At 45.4% G+C, this 18,414-nt stretch overlaps 1 protein-coding gene and 2 non-coding genes across 3 annotated transcripts in view; 2 read left to right on the top strand and 1 right to left on the bottom strand.

Annotated features, from left to right (window-relative positions):
• The window catches only part of LOC140188855 (uncharacterized), a 631,689-nt gene that overhangs the window by 519,712 nt on the left and 93,563 nt on the right, over nucleotides 1-18,414 (top strand). The gene's annotated exons all lie outside the window — the stretch shown is intronic.
• On the bottom strand, nucleotides 12,959-13,040 carry trnas-aga (transfer RNA serine (anticodon AGA)). The gene has a single exon. It is a non-coding gene; the product is annotated as a tRNA-Ser (tRNA).
• On the top strand, nucleotides 16,358-16,429 carry trnam-cau (transfer RNA methionine (anticodon CAU)). Its single transcript has one exon. It is a non-coding gene; the product is annotated as a tRNA-Met (tRNA).

The raw sequence follows: 18,414 nt of genomic DNA, 5'->3' as shown, positions 1-18,414 counted from the left end.
TCCTCTACTATCAAGATTAAGCCACACTCAGGTTGGAGGAACAACACCTTATATTTCGTCTGGGTAGCCTCCAACCTGATGGCATGAACATTGACTTCTCTAACTTCCGTTAATGCCCCTCCTTCCCTTCTTACCCCATGGCTTACTTATTCATTTACTATATATTTTTTTATTTTTTCCACTTTTCCTCTCGTTCTCTCTTCTCTCCCTCTGTCCCTCTCACTGTAACTCCTTGCCCGATCTCCATCTTCCTCTGGGCTCCCCTCCGCCTTTCTTTCGCCCTAGGCCTCCCGTCCCATGATCCTCTCCCTTCTCCAGCCTTGTATCCCTTTTGCCGTGAGTGCTGCCGGTGATGGTTATGGAGGCGGAAACAGCAAGGTCTTTTAAGAAGCTCCTGAATAGGTATATTGTGCTTTGAAAAATAGAAAATGGGACATTTCTAATTTAATTACATGCTCTGTAAGGCATTTTGAGCCGAATGGCCGGTATTTTTTTTATATGTAAACAACAACAGCACATAAAATGCACTTAACAATACTGTAAGATGCTCTACCCTCAACATATCTCTGTCCTGAGCTCCCTGACATTCATGTCCTTTTCCACAGCAAAAGCAGGAGATATATGCGTTAAAGACCCCACATCGATCTTTGTTTTACGGGTCTGTTGGTTACCCATTGCTCTGAGCAGGGAAGGGCAGAGCTGATGGAATTATTTCTCTGCGGGAAGGAGGAGGGAACTGGGTCAGTGGAGGAGAGGTTAAAGGCAGATAGTTGTGTGAAGCGGCCGGTGCAGCCAGTGCCAGTGTGAGAGGCCGCTGTAGGTCTGCAGTTCTCAACTTCTGCCGAGCAGACGACGCCGCTGCAGCACCGAGAGGGGCGGACACATCCCGTCACCGATCTGGGAATGGAACTGACCGTGGTGCAGGCAGATGGACGCACCTCGCATTTCCGCTCACCTTTCCCGTGGGGCTCGCTGCTCAGCCGAAATTAAAGAGCTCCAGTGTAAACTGTGTCCGGCACACTTCTCTCCGGGATCCTGCAACAGCCGCTCTTTGTAAACCTGTCCGGCTCCGTGTCCTGCAAAAACAAAGACGAGGAGAGTGGGACTAAACATGGATTTCCCCCCCGGTATGGGGAGAAGAGGCAACAATACACGTCACCGGCAGCTGCTTCCCACCCCGCCTTCACCGCCCTACCTACCCCAGCCCGGGAACAGCCTCTCTCTGCCCACTCACTCCGCATTCCGAGCTCAGTCGCTGTTACATTCCGCCTCTTTCTCCCAGCCGCCATCTCCGGAGTAAGTGCCGATCTCCGAGCCTATCTGCAGAGCCGCTCCCAGAGCGATGCGCTGCTGCTGGAAGGAGGACACTGGTAGCGCCCTACTCCCGAGCCCAGGAGCTCTCCATTCCCGGCTGCTGGAAAACCGCTCCCGGGGACATGTTCTGCTGTCCGCTGTCAATCAGGTCAAGGGGCGGAACGACGCTGCGCATGCTCTCATGTCTGAATGACGTCATAGAGTGAAACATCGCCATTCCTTCCCTCAGTTCACTTTCTGAGCGTCTACACAGCGAGTCCGAGGCTAGGAGAGGGACAGGGTTGATTTAAACCGGGCAATAAACACATTGCCCACTTGGTATCGTTCTTTCCAAAGTCTCTCAGCTGTTCTTCTCCCTGCCTTCTACAGTCACTCAGACACACTGAGGAATCGGCATGAGTGCTGGAAATTGCGGGAGTTTCTATCTCACAGCAACAGACCCTGTTTAATGTTTCGAAGTGACGAAATCGGTCACCGAGTGTCACGCCAAAGCCGCTCAATTATAGACTAGTGATGGATTACTTGAGAAAAGGTGCTGAATACAAATTTCTCGGTAAACTCTCCCGTCCCGGGCTGTCTGCCGACCGGGTTGTTTCATTTTCTAAACAACCAGTTCAATCCAGTTTTGTTTTATTCAAAAAATTCTCTTGCATTTCCAGTTTTCACTTCCAGCAGGAAAACGGTCTCCACGTCAGGGAATCGAACCTCAGTGTCCCGATTGACTGAACGGGAGATTTACCACAACACTAGTGAAGAATAAGCGAGGGTATGGAATCTGTCAAACGGATTACAAACAAGAGAAAATCTGCAGATGATGGAAATCAAGGTAATGCACACAAAATGCTGCAGCAACTCAGCAGTCCAGGCAGCGTCAATGGAAAAGAGTCGACGTTTCTGTCTGAGACCCTTCATCAGGGCGATCATACGGATGTCAGGGTACAGGAGAGCTCACAGAGCAACTTAGATTTCTGTTTGTTGAGTGTAGGGCTTTCACCCACCCCTTCTCACTGTGTGACTGGAAGGTCTCAGGATTCTTTAGCGATTCAGTCACTTATTGTGTTCAAGGACTGGCCAAAAGAAGGGCTCTTATTAACGTCCAACTGCGTGTTATTTAAATTTGAAATGATTATAATCAGGATTTGTTTTCCCTCCTTGAGGCAGGCAGCCAGAGGTGTCATTTCTAGTTCCGACTCTCGCAAGAGTCGATTCTCCCTGCAGTGCAAACCCAGAGTGTTTTGTTTCTCCGGTCTGTCGGAATGACGCGACACCCACTGGTCGGAACAGGAACTGCAACAGAGTGAGGAATGATGCTTCAGAAAGCAGCTCGGAAACTGATGATCGAGTTACAGAGTCTGATAGTAAAGGAGACGGTTCACTGCCCGAATCTCTACTCGATCATGAGGCGTTTGCGGTACAGTGGTGAGCATAGCTGCTTCTCAACCAGTAGACCCGAATTCGATTCTCGGCCATTTAAAAATCTACAATTTTCGAGTATAAAAATAACCTCTTTCAGAACGCTATGTACATGGAACTCGTGGGACAAAGTCAACCACTCACACTGGGAAATTTGCTGTGAGTGTAATCGTTTTTATCAATGATCACGCACTGTAATAGATCAGAGATTGAATTCTCATCCTTCATCTGTAGCGCGCCAAGGTTTAAAAGCAGACCACCATATACAGCGGCCATCGTTGTAGCCGCCATCGTCGGAGTGGACTGAGTCAGAGTCGGACGGCTTTGGCTCAACAGGCTTCGGCGAGAACAGGCAGAGGCCAGGGGAGGTTCCGGTAAGTTTTTTGTTCAGATTGTTTAGAGTAGAGAGAATGTCAGGCAGGATGTTGGAATGCTCCTCTTGCAGAATGTGGGAAGTCAGGGAGCCCTCCGGTGTCCCTGACAATGACACCTGCAAGAAGTGCTTCCAGCTGCAGCTCCTAAGAACCCGCGTTAGGGAACTGGAGTAGGAGCTGGATGACCTGCGGATCATTCGGGAAAATGAGGAGACTATAATTAGTAGCTACAGGGAGGTAGTTACGCCAAAGGACCAGAGGACAGGAAATTGGGTCACTATCAGGCGAGGGAAAAGGAAAGGGCAGGCAGAGCAGGGTTCCCCTGTGTCCGTTCCCCTCAACAACAAGTATACCGCATTGGATACTGTTGGGGGATGACTTACCTGGGACAAGCTGCAGTAGCTGGATCTCTGGCACTGAATCTGGCTCTGCAGTGCAGAAGAGAGGGTGGAAAAAGAGGAGAGCGGTAGTGATAGGGGACTCGATAGTTAGAGGTGCAGATAGGAGGTTTTGTGGTCGTGACGGAGAATCCAGGATGGTTTGTTGCCTCCCGGGTGCTAGGGTCAAGGATGTCTCTGATCGCTTGCATGCCATTCTGAAGTGGGAGGATGATCAGCCAGACGTTGTGGTGCACATTGGTACCAATGACATAGCAAGGAAGAGTGAGGAGGTCCTGGAGAGTGAGTATAGAGAGCTTGGTAGGAAGTTGAAAAGCAGGACCTCAAGGGTGGTAATCTCAGGCTTGCTACCTGTGCTACGTGACAGTGAGGGTAAGAATAGGATACTGCGGAGGATGAACAAGTGGCTAAGGAACTGGTGTAGGGGGCAGGGTTTCAGATTTCAGGATCATTGGGACCTCTTCTGGGGCAGTTGGGACCTGTACAAGAGACACAGGTTACACTTGAACTGCAAGAGGACCAATATCCTTTTACGGAGGTTTGTTAGTGCTATTGGGGAGGCTTTAAATTAGATTTCCATGGGGATTGAAACCAAAGTGCCAGAGGTGACAGTATGGCTAGGGTGAAAATAAACGATGTTAAAAGTTCAAGCAAATCCGCTAATAGAAAGGTTGTGAGTGGTGGTAAAAATCTTATGAGGTGTATATAATTCAATGCTAGGAGTATTGCGGGGAAGGCGGATGAGTTGAGGGTGTGGATTGAAACGTGGAATTATGACGTTATAGAAATTAGTGAAACTTGGCTGCAGGAGGGACAGGACTGGCAGCTTAATATGCCAGGGTTCCGATGTTTCAGATGTGATCGAGGCAGAGGAATGAAAGGTCGGGGAGTAGCATTGCTTGTTAGGGAAAATATTACAGCAGTGCTCAGGCAGGACCGATTAGAGGGCTTGCCTACTGAGTCCTTATGGGTGGAGCTGAGAAACAGGAAAGGGTTGGCTACATTAGTGGGATTGTATTACAGACCGCCCAATAGTCAGCGAGAATTGGAATAGCAAATCTGCAGAGAGATAGCAGGCAAGTGCAGGAAACATAAAGTTGTGGTGGTAGGGGATTTGATTTTAAATTTTCGATATATTGACTGGGTCTCTCATACTGTTAGGGGTCTGGATGGTTTAGAGTTTGCAAAATGTGTTCAGGAAAGTTTTCTAAATCAATATGTAGAGGGACCAACTAGAGGGGATGCAATATTGGATCTCCTGTTAGGAAACGAGTTAGGACAACTGACGGAAGTCTGTGTAGGGGAACACTTTTGTTCCAGTGATCATAACACCATTAGTTTCAACTTGATCATGGACAAGGATAGTTCTGGTCCTAGGATTGAGGTTCTGAACTGTAAGAAGGCCAAATTTGAAGAAATGAGGAAGGATCTAAAAAGCGTGGATTGGGACAGGTTGTTCTCTGGCAAAGATGTGATCGGTAGGTGGGAAGCTTTCAAAGGAGAAATTTTGAGAGTGCAGAGTTTGTACGTTCCTGTCAGGATTAAAGGCAAAGATATTAGGAAGAAGGAACCTTGGTTCTCAAGGGACATTGCAACTCTGATAAAGAAGAAGATGGAGTTGTATGACATGTATAGGAAACAGGGAGTAAATAAGGTGCCTGAGGAGTATAAGAAGTACAAGAAAATTCTTAAGAAAGAAATCAGGAGGGTTAAAAGAAGACATAAGGTTGCCTTGGCAGTCAAAGTAAAGGATAATCCAAAGAGGTTTTACAGGTATATTAAGAGCAAAAGGATTGTAAGGGATAAAATTGGTCCTCTTGAAGATCAGAGTGGTCGGCTATGTGCAAAACCAAAGGAAATGGGGGAGATCTTAAATAGGTTTTTTGCGTCTGTATTTACTAAGGAAACTAGCGTGAAGTCTGTGGAATTAGGGGAAACAAGTAGCGAGATCATGGAAATTGTAGAGATCGAAAAGGAGGAGGTGCTTGCTGTCTTGAGGAAAATTAAAGTGGATAAATCCCCGAGACCTGTCAAGGTGTTCCCTCGGACCTTGAAGGAGACTAGGGTTGAAATTGCAGGGGCCCTGGCAGAAATATTTAAAATGTCACTCTCTACAGGTGAGGTGCCGGCGGATTGGAGAGTGGCTCATGTTGTTCCGTTGTTTAAAAAAGGATCGAAAAGTAATCCGGGAAATTATAGGCCGGTAAGTTTAACGACGGTAGTAGGTAAGTTATTAGAGGGAGTACTAAGAGACAGAATCGACAAGTATTTGGACAGACAGGGACTTATTAGGGAGAGTCAACATGGCTTTGTGCGTGGTAGGTCATTTTTGACCAATCTATTGGAGTTTTTCGAGGAGGTTACCAGGAAAGTGGATGAAGGGAAGGCAGTGGATATTGTCTACATGGACTTCAGTAAGGCCTTTGACAAGGTCCCGCATGGGAGGTTAGTTAGGAAAATTCAGTCTCTAGGTATACATGGAGAGGTGGTAAATTGGATTAGACATTGGCTCAATGGAAGAAGCCAAAGAGTGGTAGTAGAGAATTGCTTCTCCGAGTGGAGGCCTGCGACTAGTGGTGTGCCACAGGGATCAGTGCTGGGTCCATTGTTATTTGTCATCTATATCAATGATCTGGATGATAATGTGGTAAATTGGATCAGCAAATTTGCTGATGATACAAAGATTGGAGGTGTAGTAGACAGTGAGGAAAATTTTCAGAGCCTGCAGAGGGACTTGACCAGCTGGACGAATGGGCTGAAAAATGGCAGATGGAGTTTAATACAGACAAGTGTGAGGTATTGCACGTTGGAAGGACAAACCAAGGTAGAACATAGAGGGTTAATGGTAAGGCACTGAGGAGTGCAGCAGAACAGAAGGATCTGGGAATACAGATACAAAATTCCCCAAAAGTGGTGTCACAGGTTGATAGGGTCGTAAAGAGAGCTTTTGGTACATTGACCTTTATTAATCAAAGTATTGAGCATAAGAGCTGGAATGTTATGATGAGGTTGTATGAGGCATTGGTGAGGCCGAATCTGGAGTATTGTGTTCAATTTTGGTCACCAAATTACAGGAAGGATATAAATAAGATTGAAAGAGTGCAGAGAAGGTTTACAAGGATGTTGCCGGGACTTGATAAACTCAGTTACAGAGAAAGGTTGAATAGGTTAGGACTTTATTCCCTGGAGCGTAGAAGAATGAGGGGGAGATTTGATAGAGGTGTATAAAATTTTGATGGGTATAGATAGAGTGAATGCAAGCAGGCTTTTTCCACTGAGGTAAGGGGAGAAATAAACCAGAGGACATGGGTTAAGGGTGAGGGGGGAAAAGTTTAAAGGGAACATTAGAGGGGGCTTCTTCACACAGAGAGTTGTGGGAGTATGGAATGAGCTGCCAGACGAGGCGGTAAATGCAGATTATTTTTTAACATTTAAGAATAAATTGCACAGATCGTGGATGGGAGTTGCATGGAAGGATATGGTCCGTGTGCAGGTCAGTGGGACTAGGCAGAAAATGGTTCAGCACAACCAAGAAGGGCCAAAAGGCCTGTTTCTGTGCCGTAGTGTTTTTCTATGGTTTCCATGGTTTCTATGAAACCAAGCGGACTCCGACTGAATGATCGAGGACCCCGAATTAAATAAAATACACAACAGTAGTCCCGGCAAGTCCGTTAGTTTCAAGGACTCCGCTCCAGGAACGGACTTTCTGGTCAAATCGAACATACAGATTTCTGACCAAAGACACCCCACATCCCAAATATTCTCACCTTGCCCGTTTTCCGTCGGGCAGAAAGCACGAAAGCCCGAAAGAATGTGTCACAGACTCATGGTTAGTTTCAGTCCCGCTGTTTTGTCTACTGAATCGTTTCATGGAACGATGAGGTGTACGTATTACGTCACAAACCACCTCGTTATGATGCTGCCCCTTATTACTTACCTGCACTATGCTTTCCCTTTCGCTATTACAATTTATTTTGCATTCTGTTATTGCTTTCCCTTGTGCGATCTCAATGCGCTGTTGTGATTGATCATGGGGAACAAGGACATGGCAGACTAATTGAATAACTACTTTGGCTCTGTCTTCACCAAGGAGGACATAAATAATCTCCTGAGATAGTAGGGGACAGAGGGTCTAGTGAGATGGAGGAACTCAGGGAAACACATGGTGTTAGGGAAGTGGTGTTAGGTAAATTGAAGGGATTAAAGGCTCGAGAGCCAGATGGTCTGCATTCCAGGGTATTTAAGGAAGTAGCCCAAGAAATAGTGGATTCATTAGTGACAATTTTTCAAAACTCTTTAGGTTCTGGATTAGTTCCTGACGATTACAGGGTGGCTAATGTAACCCCGCTTTTTAGAAAAGGAGGGAGAGAGAAACCGGGGAATTATAGACCGGTTAGCCTGACATCGGTGGTGGGGAGAATGCTAGAGTCAGTTATCAAAGATGTGATAACAGCAAATTTGGAAGGCGCTGAAATCATCGGACAAAGTCAGCATGGATTTGTGAAGGGAAAATCATGTCTGACGAATCTCATAAAATTTTCTGAGGATGTAACTAGCAGAGTGGATAGAGGAGAACTAGTGGATGTGGTATATTTGGATTTTCAAAAGGCTTTTGACAAGGTCCCACACAGCAGATTAATGTGCAAACTTAAAGCACACGGTATTGGGGGTATTATATTGATGTGGATAGAGAAACGTTGGGCAGACAGGCAACAAGGAGTGGGAATAAAAGGCACCTTTTCAGAATGGCAGGCAGTGACTAGTGTGGTACCGCAAGACTCAGTGCTGGTACCCCAGTTGTTTACAATATATATTAATGATTTAGACGACGGAATTAAATGCAGCATCTCCAAGTTTGCGGATGACACGAAGCTGGGTGGCTGTGTTAGCTGTGAGGAGGATGCTAAGAGGATGCAGGGTGACTTGGATAGGTTAGGTGAGTGGCAAATTCATGGCAGATGCAATTTAATGTGGAAAAATGTGAGGTTACCCACTTTGGTGGCAAGAACAGGAAAACAGATTATTATCTGAATGGTGGCCGATTAGGAAAGGGGGAGGTGCAACGAGAGCTGGGTGTCATTGTACACCAGTCATTGAAAGTGGGTATGCAGGTACAGCAGGCAATGAAAAAGGCGAATGGTATGCTGGCATTCTTAGCAAGAGGATTCGAGTACAGGAGCAGGGAGGTTCTACTGCAGTTATACAAGGCCTTGGTGAGACCACACCTGGAGTATTGTGTGCAGTTTTGATCCCGTAATCTGAAGAAAGACATTCTTGCCATAGAGGTAGTACAAAGAAGGTTCACCAGATTGATTCCTGGGATGGCGGGACTTCCATATGAAGAAAGATCGGATCGACTAGGTTTATACTCACTGGAATTTAGAAGATTGAAAGGGGATCTTTTTGAAACGTATAAAAGTCTAAAGGGATTGGACAGGCTAGATGCAGGAAGATTGTTCTCGATGTTCCGGAAGTCCAGAATGAGGGGTCACAGTTTAAGGATAAAAGGGAACCCTTTTAGGACCGAGATGAGGAAAAACTTCTTCACACAGAGAGTGGTGAATCTGTGGAATTCTCTGCCACAAGAAATAGTTGAGACCAGCTCATTTGTTATATTTAAGAGGAAGTTAGATATGGCCCTTGTGGCTGAAGGTATCATGGGGTATGGAGAGAAGGCAGGTACAGGGTTCTGGGTTAGATGATCAGCCATGATTATACCGAATGGCGGTGCAGGCTCGAAGGGTCGAATGCCCTACTCATGCACCTATTTTCAATGTTGCTATGTTTCTATGTAATTATTTCATCTCCCTGGACAGTATGAACGGAGAAAGTCTTCACTGTATCTCGGTACATGTGTCTGAAATATAACAGTTTAAATTCCCATCGCGGCCGCAGTAGGGAGCCCCGGCCTTCGTTCAGCGCAGCGTTTTCCAGCTGACAATGAAACACAACAGAAGCAAATCTGCCGGACCATTGGCCGCCAGCCTGTCGGTTAACAGCCGGACGCGCTCACCAATGTGCCGCAGAGACAAGTTTTGTTGAAAGTAGGAATAAATGGTTCAATTCTGCGTTGTAGAACGTGACCAACAGTCGCCTCTGGGCGGGACCCGGTTTTTCACAATCTACATGACTGGTTTTTGCATGAGAGAGTTACGGACAATATCAAACAGAAAATGTTGGATATACACTGTTGTCAGGACTCGAAACTGCGCGAGGAAATCCCAATGGATTCTGGGTGCATTGCGAACCAATTCGGCCACGACTACACACTCCCACTGATTCCCCTTCTGGCATTTATCCAAACGGAAGAAGTGCTTCGCCTGGCCGTTCACCTCCTCCCTCACAACATTCAGAGTCCCAAACAGTCCTTCCAGGTGAGGAAACACTTCAGCTGTGAGTTTCTCTGGGCCATATACTGTATCGGATGCTCCCAATACGGCCTGATCTACAATGACGAAACTGAAGATAAATTGGGGAACCATTTTGTCGAGCTACTTTGCTCCATCTGCAACGAGCAGTACTTCCCAACGGTCAACGATTTTAATTCCACTGCCCATTCCCATTCTGACATGTTGGTCCATGGATTCCTCTACTGCCACGATGAAACCACTCTAGGGATGGAGGAGCAACACTTCATATTCCGTCTGGGTAGCCCTCAACCTGATAGAATGAACATAAATTTATCTAACCCGGTAATTTCTCCATTCTCCTCTCTTTGTTTTAATTCTCCATTCGGGATTCCCTCTTCCGTCTTCGCTGTTCCTCCCATGTCTACCACCTCGCTCTATTTCCCCGCTTCCCCTCCAATCGGATACCTGCTTTTCAACCCTTTTCCTTTTCCATTTCCACCTCTCATTTATTTCCCTTTCCCCACATATCTATCTTACTTCCTCACCTGCCTTCACCTATCGCCCCCAGTTTTCAATACTGCCTTTTCACCAACATATCTACCTTTTGTTCTCACCTGGCTTCACCTATCACCTCCCAGTTTTCAATTTCCCTTTTCCCCAACATATCTACATTGTTTTCCTCACCTGGCTCCACCTATCACCTCCCGGTTTTCAATCTCCAGTTTCCCCAATATATCTACATTCCTTTCGGACCTGACCTCAGTTATCACCTCCCAGTTTTTAATACTCCCCTTCACCAAATTATCTACCTTCATTCCTCACCTGGCCTCACCTATCACCTCCTAGCTTTCAATATCCCCTTTCCCCAACATATCAGCCATCCTTCCTCACCTGGCTTCACCTATCACCTTGTAGCTTCTACTCCTTCTCTTCCTAATCGTTCTTATTTTGGCTTCATCCCACCTCCTTTGAGTACTGATGAAGGAACACGGCCTGACACTTCGATTTTTCATTCCTCTCCATAGATGCTGACTGACATGCTGAGATCCTCTAGACCATTGCCTTTGACTCAGATTTTCCCCCTCCTTTCATTACCATGGTCTGCCGTGCTGGACATTCCCCACGGTTTTGTTTTTCATATAACATAGAAACAAAAGTCCCGATGATAACAGTCACAGTCACTCACTTGGTCTCACCAGATCCGCGGCTTTTCTTTTTGCCCGATCACGTTCGCCCACCTTGTCTGAAATGAAAAAAAAAACCTTATTTTCTCTCTTCCCCAGTGGTGACGACTGGGTTTCCGCCTGAATCATTAAATTTGTTTCCCTTTGTACAAATATGACAGACGTGCGAGAGCTTGGCAGTGGAGCAGCAAGTCCTTTCTTTATTTAACGTGCACGTTGATGTGAACAAGAAGCGAAACATCCCTGCTCCTGGGTTCATAAAACGACCCGGAGATCACGGTGAGATCTGTGAGGCAGTACCAGCCACGGGCCACTAGAGGGCACCAAGGGACTGGATCCTGTGTAGCAGCGCAGAACACTCACAAATTCAAAGTAAATTCATTGTCAAAGCACAAATATGCTACCATTTTTTTTTTGCATTTTCTTGAGTGGATTCACAATAAGTCCGGAGAAACAGAATACAATCAATGAAAGAGTGCACACAAGACGGTCAATCAATGTAGAAAACATAACAGACTGTGAAAATACAGAAACGTAAAGTGATTATCATATATAAGTTTACCAATGGAAGAGCAACACTCCATGGAAAACATCCCCATGATCTGAGCAGACTAGATGTGAAGGAAAAGTGGAACGTTTGGCTCGGAGTTGGAGACCTCTTCCCAGACACAGAGGGGTTCCTTGTAGCAATACAGGGCCAGGTGATCAACACAAAAATGTTATAAATACATAACAAAAGCCCAACAAATTAAAGTCGATAAATGCAGACAATGACAAGGAACACCAGAAACAATCCAACGCATTGCAGGATGGAGTAGCAGTTTAACTCAATCTGATTACTTACACAGGGACAATGAATTGACAAACATCATTCACCAAAATCTTGCTTTAAAGTACAAACTCATAAAAGACGCCATACTTACGGTAAATACAAACCTGTTCTAGATTCGGGTCAGAGTCCTACAAATTATTTTATGACTGATACATTATTACAGATAGTTCAATCTATAATAACCATCTGGATATATAATATTACTGGATTAAAAGGCAATAACAACGTACATAATCGATATAGCCATTGCAAACACACATAACATACAACAATTAACAAACACAAGAAATATACTGAATTAAAAGAACAAATTTGAAAGACGATCGAGCATGAACAGGGTATACATTGTCCCAATAGTAATATCAACAATTATCATCTCAAAGTCACTACACAATAGCGTTAAACGGTTAGGCCAACAAAGCAATATTTCTGCAAATCTCCTGGAAACCATTATACTATACACCACTAGAACAGTCCGAAGTCCGTGGCTATTGAGGAATGAGCGTGCTTCAGTACGCCTGTACTTCAAGTTTTACTAGCTTGAGCTGAGAAAGTAATAATAATGATAACAAAACAAATAATGTCGATAGCATGAAATGTCGAGTTTGAAAGTGAGTCAGTGTTGGTGTGAGTGAAATTGAGAGAATTTATCCTTCTGGTTCAAGTGGCGATTACATAAATATAAACATGAAATACATTGGTGCCTTGTAAGAGTTTCTGCTGGTTTGATCGTCGATGTAAAATATTTTAAGTTTATGCCAACATAAATGTAAGCAAGACAGGTCGTGGTAGTGTTCTGTTTCCCATATGTTGATATTTTTTAAACGAATGTACTAGGGACAGCACGGAGCGCACAAAACGGACAGCAAAGGCTACTGGATCAAAAGAGTCCTTGGATGGGCTGGAACCACCAACATTTCGGATAACAGCCGTACGCACTGACCCATTGCATAGTAGATGCCACCTGAATAAAAGCAAACCACATGGACAATTCCCCTGGTTTTGGAGGCGGCGAACAGAGATCGATGTTTCGACTGGCTTTTTACTATCTGTATCCGTGGGAGGGATCAGGGAGTCAAAACCGATATAATCACGTAGTCGGCAGGATTCGAACCTGCGCAGGGAAACCCCAATGGATTTCTAGTCCATCGCCTTAACCACTCGGCCACGACTACAAGTTCTTCAGAGTTAGAGTCAAATGTTGGAGTCAGATAAGCAGGGTTGATCCTGAACATAGAACATAGAACATAGAATAGTACAGCACAGTACAGGCCCTTCGGCCCACAATGTTGTGCCGACCCTCAAACTCTGCCTCCCATAAAAGCCCCCACCTTAAATTCCTCCATATACCTGTCTAGTAGTCTCTTAAACTTCACTAGTGTATCTGCATCCACTACTGACTCAGGCAGTGCATTCCACGCACCAACCACTCTCTGAGTAAAAAACCTTCCTCTAATATCCCCCTTGAACTTCCCACCCCTTACCTTAAAGTCATGTCCTCTTGTATTGAGCAGTGGTGCCCTGGGGAAGAGGCGCTGGCTATCGACTCTATCTATTTCTCTTATTATCTTGTACAGCTCTATCATGTCTCCTCTCATCCTCCCTCTCTCCAAAGAGTAAAGCCTTATCTCCCTTAACCTTTGAACATAATGCATACTTTGTAAACCAGACAGCCTCCTGGTAAACCTCCTCTGTACCATTTCCAATGCTTCCACATCCTTCCTATAGTGAGACGAACAGAACTGTACACAGTACTCCAAGTGTGGCCTAACCAGAGTTTTAAAGAGCTGCATCATTACATCACGACTCTTAAACTCTATCCCTCGACTTCTGAAAGCTAACACACCACAAGCTTTCTTAACTACCCTATCCACCTGTGAGGCAACTTTCAGGGATCTGTGGACATGTACCCCGAGATCCCTCTGCTCCTCCACACTACCATGTATCCTGCCATTTACTTTGTACTTTGCCTTGGAGTTTGTCCTTCTAAGGTGTACCACCTCACACTTCTCCGGGTTGAACTCCATCTGCCACTTCTCAACCCACTTCTGCATCCTAACAATATCTCTCTGCAATCTTTGACAATCCTCTACACTATCTACAACACCACCAACCTTTGTGCCGTCTGCAAACTTGGCAACCCACCCTTCTTCCCCCACGTCCAGGTTGTTAATAAAAATCACGAAAAGTAGAGGTTCCAGAACAGATCCTTCTGGGACACCACTAGTCACAATCCTCCAATCTGAATGTTCTCCCTCCACCACCACCCCTTTGCCTTCTGCAGGCAAGCCAATTCTGCATCCACCTGGCTAAATTTCCCTGGATCCCATGCCTTCTAACTTTCTGAATAAGCCTACTCCCTCATCTATATGCCTGGTCACCTTCTCAAAGAAGTCTATCAGGCTTGTTAGACATGATCTGCCCTTCACAAAGCCATGCTGACTGTCCCTGATCAGACCATGATTCTCTAAATGCCTATAGATCCTCTCTCTAAGAATCTTTTCGAACACTTTCCGAGCACAGACGTAAGGCTCACTGGTCTATAATTACCCGGACTATCCCTACTACCTTTTTTGAACAAGGGGACAACATTCGCCTCCCTCCAATCCTCGGGTACCATTCCCGTGGACAACGAGGACATAAGGATCCTAGCTAGAGGCTCAGCAATCTCCAAAGTTGAAAGATTAAACTAAATTTATTACCGAAGTATATACTCGTAACCACATGAGCATCCACCGTAAATACAATGAAACACAATAGAATCAATGAAAGACCGCACTCAAGATAGACAGCAGACGAGCAATGTGCAAAAGACTATAAACGATGCAAATACAAGAAAGAACAAACACAATATTAATAATAACTAATCAATAAAGATCGAGAACATGAAATGATTAGTCTTGAAATTGAGTTTATGGGTTGTGGGTACAGGTCAGTGTTGGGTAAATGAAGTTATCCATTCTTCTTCAGGAGTCTGATGGTTGCGGGGTGATGGACCTGTTGATGTGTTACCTCCTTCCTGATGGAGCTGTGTGAAGAGAGTATAATCTGCATGGCCGCGGCCCTCTATTCCGTGTGGATGCGCTCAGCGGTGAGGAGGGGCATAACTGTGCTGGACTGGGCTCTATCCATTACGCTTTCTGGGCTTGTCCGTACAAGGACACGGGTCCTCTTGCCACCAGTCAATATACTCTCCGCCACACATCTATTGAAGTCTGTCAAACTTTTAGATGACATGCAGAGCGCTGCCGTGCCTTCTTTGTAACAGGAGGTATGTGCCGGGCCCAGGAGAGAGAATCTGAAATGATGACACTGAGGAAGTTATATTTCCTCCTTCATTCTTCCCTCGCTGCTGCTCCCTCGTCCCTCACCATCCGCACTGCGCTCTCACTTGGATTTTGGCATAGATTCCTTTCTCACTTCTTTCATTTAATTTTGTGAGCTGAGTTTATCACCTCACTCCTATAACGCTACTTCAGTGACAGCTCAACTACCTAAAAATGTTTCCACTGCTTCTTACGCTGTTGTCCGCCAGAGCACCGTCTCTTCAAAGTCATAACACGCTGCCAAGAGGTTATGACCATCGCGTATTTATTGATGTCCACATGCAACGAATATTTAGACAGTTCCTGTGAGGTATTTCCAGGCCTGTTTATTTATATATATCCCCAACCTGTCTTTACACCGTCCTACGTGGGAGAGTTAAAACCCGACCCTTACTGTTTCAGTTACAAAGCTGTGGTGGTGAAATGGAAAACCCGCCCCGCGTGGCAGGGAGGTGCGAAGCATCAGCGATACTCCACATCTCCCCATCTGTCACTCACTGGTCCGGCCGTGATGGTCTGAACATGACAGCAACAGGTAATCCCGGTGGAGGAGTTGCTGCGTTTGAGGTGAGTGCTTGCAGTACATCAACGTCGCGAGTTCCGCTCACAAGGTGAACTGCGGGTTCAACACTGAAGCAACTCCGACATTCATTCAATCATCAGGACAGGATTAGGAAGTTAATGGCACCTCGGCTGAAAACGTCTTATTTATTTAAAAATGAGCCTACCAGTGGGATGAATTATCCGTCTGGATAATTAAATAAAGTAAAACACATTTCACGGGCGAAATGGCGGGAACGAGCTGCAAGACGGGATAGAACATAAAAGGCACAGAAATAATAACTGGGTGAGCCAGAAAGAAAGGTGGAGAAAAAGAGAAAGAGAAGAAACAGGGAATAAACAAAAGAAAATAAACTACGTTTGAGTTTGTATACGGGAAAAAGACGAAGTGAATCCGGACATATACAGACACAGAACGAGACCCAGACATGTACAGACACAGGCAGAGACACAGACCATAACATGTACAGACACAGACACTGACTCAGACATATACAGACACAGAACCAGACCCAAACATGTACAAACACAGGCATAAATACATACATACATACACACAAAACATCGTGCAATGTTCACAGTTCAACAGATCCGATCTTTCCTGTAGCAGAGTGGCGCAGCGGAAGCGTGCTGGGCCCATAACCCAGAGGTCGATGGATCGAAACCATCCTCTGCTATAATCTTTGTTGGCGGCAGCGGATATTTATCCTCATGTTTTAAAACACTAATGTGTCGCATAATGCATCTATAAAAGGAAACGGTATTTCAATTGAAATTCGTCATTTATTCGTGCTCTTTTAATTCTCGTCTCTGTGGTGCAATCGGTGAGCGCGTTCGGCTGTTAACCGAAAGGTTGGTGGTTCAAGCCCACCCAGGGACGGTAGTATTACAGTTGTCTGTTTTTTTCCCCCTCTCTTGTACACGAGAAAATGTGCAGCAGCAATCTATGGAATTAACACACAGTCGATGTTTCAGGCCGAAGCACTTCTACAGGATCATGAAGCAGCCAAGCCTGCTGAGTTCCTCCAGCAGTTTGTGTGTGTTGCTTGGATTTCCATCACCTACACATCTTCTCGTTTGTGATTCAACTTCTGCACTGTGAAGTCTCTTCCATGGAATTGAATTGAATTGACTATTAATTACCTCCTTCACACACATGAGGAGTAAAAACCTTTACGTTACGTCTCCGTTTAAATGTGCAATGTACAATTTATAGTAATATGCAATAAATATTACTATATTTATTACAGTCAATATAACGTATAATACGAATGTATCAGCGTGAATTAATCAGTCTGATGGGCTGGTGGAAGAAGCTGTCACGGAGCCTGTAGGTCTTGGCTTTTATGCTGCGGTACTGTTTCCCGGATGGTAGCAGCTGGAACAGTTTGAGATTCGGGTCACTCGGGTCCTCAACAATCCTTCGGATCATTTTTACAAACCTGTCTCTGTAAATGTCCTGAATAGTGGGAGGTTCACATCTACAGATGCGCTGGACTGTCCGCACCACTCTCTGCAGAGTCCTGTGATTGAGGGAAGTACAGTTCCCATACCAGGCAGAGATGCAGCCAGTCAGGGTGCTCTCAATTCTGTGCCTGTAGAAAGTCCTTAGGATTTGGGGACCCATACCAAATTTCATCAACTGTCTGGGGTGAAAGAGGCGCTGCTGTGCCTTTTTCACCACGCCGCCGGTATTTACAGACCTCGTGAGATCCTCGCTGATGTGTATGCCGAGTAACTTTCACCCTCTCAACCCCAGATCCATTGATGTCAATAGGGGATGCGTACTCTGAAGAAGTTTGAATCTTCTTTTCGACGGGAGTTCAGAGAAACCCTCTCTCAATGCTTCCCGGGTCTAATATGTGTTTTTCATTCATTTTGGTGTCCTCGATCATCCTACATGAGGGACCAACCCCATCGTACATTAGGGATCCATCTCATCCATTAGAGTGAATTTCACTCATAACAAATTGCTCATGAATTAGAGTTTAGCGTTCATAGCGCTTGGTGAGAGTTTTTCTTTTTTTATCCGGAAAGCGCACAATCTGCAATGGCCGGGAATAGAACCCGCGTGAACTTCTTGGGAAGCAGCTATGCTCACCACTATACCACCATCTCCCCATGATACAAACCGGTTTCGGTCACTGAATGGTCTCTGGTGCTATAAGATTCTGTAACTCGATTCTCAGTGTCTGAGCTGTTTTCTGAAGGATCGTTCCTCACTCTGTTGCAGTTCCTGTACCGACCACTGGATGTCGCGACGTTCCGACAGACCGGAGAAACACAGCGCCTGGGATCCGACTGAAGGGAGAATGGAACCGAGTGATTCGAAGGGGTACAGATGGTTTCCTGCTTTACGTATCAGTAAATGGAAAACAAATCCTAATTATAAATATCCGTTCAAACAACACGCAGTTAGACGTTAATGGGATCCCTTCTTTTGCCCAGTCCTTGAACTCAGTAAGTGACAGAATCATTTTCCCCCGGGATCAATAAAGTATGACTATGACTAAAAATTCTGAGACACGTCCAGCCACACAGTGAAGAGAGGATGGGTAAAATGCGGCAGCTCTACGCTCAGCAAACAGACATCGGAGTGACTCTATCAGTTCTCCTACACACTGACATCCGTGTGACAGATTCCATACTCTTGTTTATTCCT

This window comes from Mobula birostris, chromosome 28, assembly GCF_030028105.1.
Source record: "Mobula birostris isolate sMobBir1 chromosome 28, sMobBir1.hap1, whole genome shotgun sequence".
NCBI lineage: Eukaryota > Metazoa > Chordata > Chondrichthyes > Myliobatiformes > Myliobatidae > Mobula > Mobula birostris.
The sequence above is the reverse complement of the archived record's forward strand: the minus strand, read 5'-3'. Positions and strand labels throughout refer to the sequence as shown.